The 7,662-nt window shown below is 44.6% G+C and overlaps 1 long non-coding RNA gene across 1 annotated transcript; it reads left to right on the top strand.

Moving 5' to 3' along the window:
- The first annotated feature begins 1,742 nt into the window (after positions 1-1,742).
- On the top strand, positions 1,743-7,633 carry LOC118094922 (uncharacterized). The gene is made up of 3 exons (XR_004693785.2): positions 1,743-1,938; positions 2,626-2,813; positions 6,410-7,633. It is a non-coding gene; the product is annotated as an uncharacterized LOC118094922 (long non-coding RNA).
- Positions 7,634-7,662: the final 29 nt, after the last annotated feature.

A 7,662-nucleotide genomic window follows, 5' to 3' on the forward strand; every position in this document is an offset into this window, starting at 1 on the left:
TTCCACTGCCGAACAGCTCTTACTGTCAGGAAGTTCTTCCTAATGTTTAGGTGGAATCTTCTTTCTCGTAGCTTGAATCCATTGCTCTGTGTCCGCTTCTCTGGAGCAGCAGAAAACAACCTTTCTCCCTCCTCCATATGACATCCTTTTATATATTTGAACATGGCTATCATATCACCCCTTAACCTTCTCTTCTCCAGGCTAAACATACCCAGCTCCCTAAGCCGTTCCTCATAAGGCATCGTTTCCAGGCCTTTGACCATTTTGGTTGCCCTCTTCTGGACACGTTCCAGCTTGTCAGTATCCTTCTTGAACTGTGGTGCCCAGAACTGGACACAGTACTCCAGGTGAGGTCTGACCAGAGCAGAATACAGTGGTACTATTACTTCCCTAGATCTAGATTCTGCAATTCACTAAGAGCTTCTCAAAAGCCATTGGGCAGAAGTTTAACATTACCACAATCATTACACAAATAGAAGGGCTTATCCTAAATAAGAACATCTCGACTCACAGAGGGTCAGGTGGGGGGAGAGAAATAGAGATGGGACCCAGTGTGGACGTCTAAGAAGCATGTTCCATAGCATGGATTCCATTACAGAAAAAACTCTGCCTACACCTCAGCATAGCTTATTTGCACTACTTCGAAAAGTGCATTTGCAAAGCAGCGCACATGTGCACGCCCAGCACAAATTAGCACGCAGGCACTTTGTGAATGAGGAAGAGTATTGTGAGCTAGCACAAGTTCTCACTTCAGGGCCCTTATGAGATAACCTGGGGCAGCTTTCAGCGAGCCCTAGAGGATTTGGATTACGGTTCCCATCAGCTCCAGCCTGCGTTGTTGTCGAAAGCCTACATAGGACACCAGACTAGCAAAGGCTAACTTAAGGTAAGAAAGGGAGCGCTTTAAGCAATCTCATTTGCTCTCCCCATCTAGTAATGAGCTATTCAGTGAGACAGAAGTGTGGTGAGGAATGTTAGCAAGCAACAACATCCAGAAACCCTTGTGGGGAAACCCTGAGTTGACTGTATTGCCTCCCAAAACCATAAAACAGACAATCACTCATACACACCATCCAACTTCTAGGCCAAGCCCAAAGGTCCTGTCTATTTTAGTTTTGATGAGTGGGTTAGGAGCACAGCAGCAGATTTGCCCCTCTTTTGGCAACTTCCACACCCCTCAAGTTAGCTTTGCTTTAGGCATTTGAAGAGGGCCAGACACACACTTGCGAGAGGGTCAGAGCATGTGCACAGGAAAACCTGCATTTGAACACTGCATGGGTGAAAGAGCCCAGCCAACTGTTCCATGCCAAGGTCAGCCTTCGCTAAGCACTCATTCATATAAAGCACCCAATAGCACAGTCGTAGCTCCATGTCCCCAAACACAGCCCTGAAAGGGCCCCAGAGGTGCCTCCCCTTTCCAGCACCACCACCCCCAAAAAAGAAAGGGCTCAAGAGAAATTTGTTTCGGTTCCGTAGGATGTTTCTATAGTCAGGCCTTTGTTCCACATGTACACACCCTGAGCTTTACCAGAGGATGCAGGTGTCTGCGGGCCCCCCGGGACCCTTCTGCCCCCTTCGCTTTGCTGGAGGCAGACCTAGCCAGGAGCTGCCCCCACAAACAGATCAACCACAGCTCCTTGGTGCATCAGGTGGGAGGGGTGTGCAAGACTCAGGACAGGAGGGGGGGGGAGTGTTTGCAATTTCCTGCCCCAGTTCGAGGAGAGAGGCCTCTTGTCGTTTCCTGTGGTTTGGGGCAGGGAGGGGAGAGATAGCAAACAGTCATGTGATTATCTCTCTCCCCAAGTGGGAGGAGACACAAGGCGGGCTTGGTGTGGCAAGGCGTCTATAAATGGGCCAAGCACCGGCACTTCCATCTCTTGACTTCAGCTGGCGACTGGTCTCCCCGGCAGGCCTGGCAGATTGCAAGCAACCCAAGAGGTAGACTCCTGTGGGCTGACAGGATCCCTGGGCGGGGAGTTGGGAAGAGCGGGGCTACTTGACTGAAGAGTCCTGGGTTCTAGCTGTGAATGCAGGAGGGCAGGAAAGGGCTGTGCAATAAGAGATAAGGCGAATGAGGCTCTTGGAGAGAGCACGCTGCATCCGTATGCTGGGTGGGTGTTACGCTCTAGGACTCCCGGAGTTGTATCATCCTGTCTAGGAAGGAATAAGAGGAAGAATGAGGCTGGTGTTTGGGAGATGGAAGGATGGGGATCTGGGCCAAAGCTAATCTTAGTCCGTCTTCTTGTTTGAAGAACAAAACATGTATTTTTAAAGAGGGGCCTGAGGAATTGGGAGCATGCAGGGGTCTTCATCGGCATATACGCTATTAGTCCTAACTCCCCACCCCCCTCCTAAACAGGCTTAGACTGGGAAGTAAGAATAGGGAAGTTCCGAAAGATGTCACACGGGTGGCTTATGCAAAGAGGAAATATGGCGGCTGTGCACAGTCAGTGGGTACACATTCATGCTTATTCAGGCCCTTCACTGAAAGGGCGCTGTGAAATTTCAACATGCCTGCCCTCTACTGATAGGAAAAAAGATGAACACCTCTGTTCAAGCAAGCAACAGTTGGTTGAACTTGAAGCCATTTTCCTAACCTGTCCTCCTCCTCTCTCTGCTTTTTAGGGCAGTTCCTTTCTATTGCAGAAATGTGTGGAGTTTGGCAGGAATGCCCGTCCCAGCACCATTTGACCACAAGAGTCTCTTCGATGAAACATGAGCTGGTCTGGGATCATTGCCTGGAGGTCTTGGAGGACAGTTCCACTGCCATCGTGAATCTCGTTCCAAGAAAAGTCTATGGACCAAAGCAGTTGGTAAGATACGGGACATGGAGATCCTTTCCCCACTTTTGGAATCTAACTGGGGTTTTTTTTAGGTTACAGTATTTTCCATTTTAGAGCATGTGCATAGTGAAGATAAGGCCTCCTTCATGCTGTGCCCAAGATGTACTTACAAGCAGTGCTCAGAAGGAAAGCCGGGGGGAATTTTGCATAAAGGTGTTCAGGGTTGTGGGGCAAGTAACTAATGTATGAAGGATTCTGTCTTAACCCCAAACAGGAACTTGCATGAAAGGCGGGGGAGAGAAAGTAAGAGATAGAAAACAAGAAAGGCAAGAGATACAGAGTATAGATCAGCCTTCGCCAACCTAGTGCCCGCCATCTAGGCAAATGAAAGCAAACAGACTCCTAATGTCCCCTGAATACCAGTCACTATATTAAAAAACAAAACCTCATTAAGTTTTCTGTTAAACCAAATGGGTTGCATCCAACTAAGTTCTAATCAGAGTAGACCCACTGAAATTAATGAACCTAAATTAGTCATGCTAATTAAATTCAATGTGTTTGCCATGTGTAGGACTAACATTGGATACAACAACCCCCGCTATTGTGGAAGGAAGTTTCCAACTATTTCTTTGTTGCTCTCTTGAAATCAAAGGTATAGCCACATATTATTGCATTAAACTTAACAAATCATTTTGCATCTATAATGGGGAAAGTCTGACAGTGCAGTCCTATGTGTGTGTACTTAGAAGAAAGTCTCATTAAGTTTAATGGGCCTTATTGCCAGATACATGGGCGCAGGATTGCATCCTAAAGATTATGAGCAGTCTAATTCTTTGCCTGTTCAACTCAGAGTAAGTCCCAACTGCATTCAGTGGGGCTTACACCAAAATTACATAAACACATGATTGCCATCAAATTGAACAGAAAGCTAAACATAGACACAGCCATTTTATGCTGCTTATTACTGAACAGACGCTACAATACTATGGAATTTTACTCAGGAGTAAGTCCCACTGAAATCAGCGCGGCTTACTTCGAAGTAAACCTGCATAGAATTGGGTTCCAAGTAAGTGGTTCTTAAGGCCTGTTTACGCATTAATAGTTTTATCTGTTTAATCTTAGTTGAATCTATTTATCCTGCCAATTTATAGCAATATTTCCTTAAATTTCCTTAACTTATAAGACAATTATATGCAGGTATATTAAAAGGAAACCATTACACTGTATATAAATGGGTAAATTGTTCTATTGGTTGGGTTAAAAAAACCACCAACACTCCTGAGTTGCCAAGTTTGCTGCAGTTAAGTTGCCTAGTTCTTTTAGAACTGAAACACTACAAGACTAAGCCATTTCCACAAAACCTGTAGTTTATTTGAGATAAAACCTAGAATAAATTTTCCCACCCCAGCCTATTCTCAAGATAGTTTTGCAGCATAGCTGCCAAGTTATCCCTTTTTTTCAGGGATTTTCCATTATGCTGAATAGGCTTCCTCGCGAGAAAAGGGAAAACTTGGCAGCTATGTTTTGCAGAACATGAGCCCCTCTCAGAGTGCTATACATGGCTGGGCCCTGTGTTCAATAAGGTGCATTACAACCAAACTTCCTGACTTTGTAGCCTACCTGAAGCTGCAAATCCTGTATGGGAAAGGAGGTTCCAAGAATTCTGCTCAGTGTCAGTGGCCCTTTTTCCCAACCTTCACCTCTTTGCTCTACTAAGATCTACCAGGGTGAAAAGCAAGGTCTCGTTGTACCCCAATTCTGCAGAATTCTCTCAATTAAGAGACCTGCCAAAACTTCACATTATAATTTTTTTTTAAAGGACAGTACTTAAAACATTTTTATTTTAAAAAAATTATGCTTTGATTAGAAATACAATGGTTGTTTTAATGGGCTTGGGATTGCAGCTTTGTCCCTTGGGGATTGGGAAGGAGACAAAATACTTTTTAAAAATACACTTTCCTTTTCCTTATGGTAGCCTATATGGGCAGAGATCTAAGGAGTTACTTTGCCTCATGGAATGCATCTGTACTGACCTAGTTTTACATTTTAACACTTGCCGCTCACGCGCGAGCACACACACAAGATCCACCGGCATTACATTTGTCTCGCCCATTAAACTGGCACACAGCCTGCTAATCACTTGCATGTTTCTAGCAAGGAGGCAATTATTAGATGTATTCAAATTATTCAACCATGCAACTAGCTGGCACCAACTAGTTTCATGAGCTATTGGATCCTAGCCTTGAAAACCTTTAAATGTTTATAATTCTGATAATCAGTGGTGTGTGCGGTACAAAAAACCAGAACTATAGCTAACCCACATGTAAAATTGAAATTAAATGATCATAATATTTGGGGGGACCGGCTTTAAGAACAACAATAATTTGATATATAGTTATAGAAAGCCTCTACCCAGACCATTTTCTCAGTCTTCAAGGCCAATTGCTCATCTCTCTTAAATTTCATCAGAAATAGCAGAGACCTACTCCAGACTTGACAACATTTCTTTCTTTAACTCTCTCAGGAAAACATAAGATTTTTGGTTAAGGGGTTAAATACTAAAAAAAAAAAAAGCAATGCCAAAAAATTTCCCCTCAGCTAGTTTTATTAAAATGCTCTACTTAGTTCCCTATTCAGTTTGTCACCACTAGTGAAAAATGGTTGCGCTTTTCTCATAAAGCCACAGGAACAGGCAGTAAGTAACCTCTAATACAATGACCCCCAGTAAACTACCCTCTAAATTTAAACATGTGAGACAGAAGTTATAGCAAAGCAGAACATAGGATCTGAAGCAGCGAGGGAAACTATCTGGCAATCTTTTAGTTGAGTTATGGAGTTTCAAGTAGGGTACCTGGGTTTTGCCCTCCGCTCATACGCTGGGTGAACCAGAACACATATATTTTTATTATCAATTCTCAGAGCCAGCGAAGTCAGAGGTGGCTGGGAGTCAGATCCTCTGTTCCAAACTTTCCCAGACTTATTTGCCATTATGATTATGAATAGGTGAGTTACTCTCAATGTGCCCAGCACTTTAAAGAGCAGCAACTAAAATGCCAGTCCCTGCCCCAAGGAGGTTACAATCTAATATCTGACAAAGGGAAGGGCTGAGAGTGAACAAATGAAAAATATGTATCTGGCTTATTTGTACACACTTAGCTCTAAGATATGGGGATAAAGGGACCGTGCCAAATGCGTCACAAACAATGCGGGTTTTGAGGAGTGATTTGATAGAAGGGGTGGGGATGGGGACTTCTCATAGTTGTGCTGGGAAGAGAATTCCAAGCACAAGAGACAGCAAAGGGGAAGGGTAGAAATTGGATTATGGTAGCAAGAGTCCTCTGGGTGGTGGGATAAAAGAGGATGAACACAGAGGCATTTGCTCTGCCAATGCTTTGTGTTCCCCTTTTACTTTGGGCTCAGAACATCCCTGTAGGAGAAAGAGGGCAGGCTGAGGGCATCAGCAGCATGCCATCAATTGCCACATGAACTGGGTTCTCATTTGCCCTTTCTTCAAAGGCAGCCAGCTCCAATGACCAACTGAAAATCCGAACCATGTGCACTCGTTTTTGTTTCTTTCAGGTTTTTATCTGTGCATATGCCTTAAATGAAATTTTACCTTTCTGCAGAAAAAGAAAGGCAGGCCCCTTTTCCAAAGACAATGAAAGGAACCAGGCATGGAAGGAGAAGAAGGATAAAGGCAAGTAAGTATTTTGCAGGTGTAAAGGAGCTTTTAAATATTTACTACACTATTTTGCTGAACATGCAAGATTTGAGTCTCCTTCAGTTTTGTTCTCCGCTTCCTAATGCAGAATAAAGCCTTATGTAGTCTGTGAGCCCTATGGGAAAGGAAGAACGTTTTTTAATTCTGTAAAAACTGCTGTCTCACCCAAAACCCACAAGGCAGGGTAAGTCAAACCTCCCCTCCTGCTAGTATCTCTCTGTTATTTCACAACCAGGGAGCTGCCAGCGGGCGGGCGCAGGGGAGATTAAACGGGGTGGGCAGGGGTGGCGACCAGCTCACAAACAGCCAGCGACAGATGAAGAAGACGCCAAGACCAACCCATGACCAGCAGCTGCACTTTATGGACAGTGGACTCATCCATAAAGTAGAAAGCACTACTAAACGCTCGTGTCCAAGTGTAGTGTTTCCTACTTTATGGATGAGTGTACTGTGAGCAACGGAGGCAACAAGGAGGAGCAGAGACTGGCACAGAACCAGGGAAAGGGTGGAGGGGAGGGGAAGGCGGAAATGCCACGTGGCCATCCACAGGAGGGCATCATGGTTGAACACACACACACACAGTCTTAGCCAGACTGTCACTCAATTACAGACACATCTCTTTCCCCAAAATATAGTACATGACACTCCCAACAATAATGCTTGTAACATGTGACTCATAACTAAATCTAAGTAGGAGGTAGGGGTGGAGGACAAGACCTGGGGGGAAGGGCCCATTTATTGGCACCAACTAAGGGTGCTAAGAAGTTATTCTGCCAATACCCCCTTACCAACTTTGCTAAAATCTGTGCATGATACCGGTACCTTCTACCCTGCCACATACCCCTACCTGAATATGCTTTTAGAAAGTGGAAGGGTTTGGGAATTTGCTGGGGGCAGAGTAGGGGGTGAGTAAAATATCAGAATTCCACGATGCTTGGTACATGTGCATGGAAGCTGCCCATACATGTGCAAACACCCCATGACCAACATACCTTTAAAGACCTTCGTTGTTTGGGTAACTGTCTGAAGGTCACTAGCTGTGAATATGTGCTTGAAAGGAGAGGGGACAGGTATTACAGGATGTACTGTATGACCACTTGCATCACGAAAATAAACTTTCAACACAGTTGCATCTTTGTACTTATTTCACAAGGGTGG

The sequence above is a fragment of the Zootoca vivipara genome, chromosome 13 (genome assembly GCF_963506605.1).
Source record: "Zootoca vivipara chromosome 13, rZooViv1.1, whole genome shotgun sequence".
NCBI classification, from domain to species: Eukaryota; Metazoa; Chordata; class Lepidosauria; order Squamata; family Lacertidae; genus Zootoca; species Zootoca vivipara.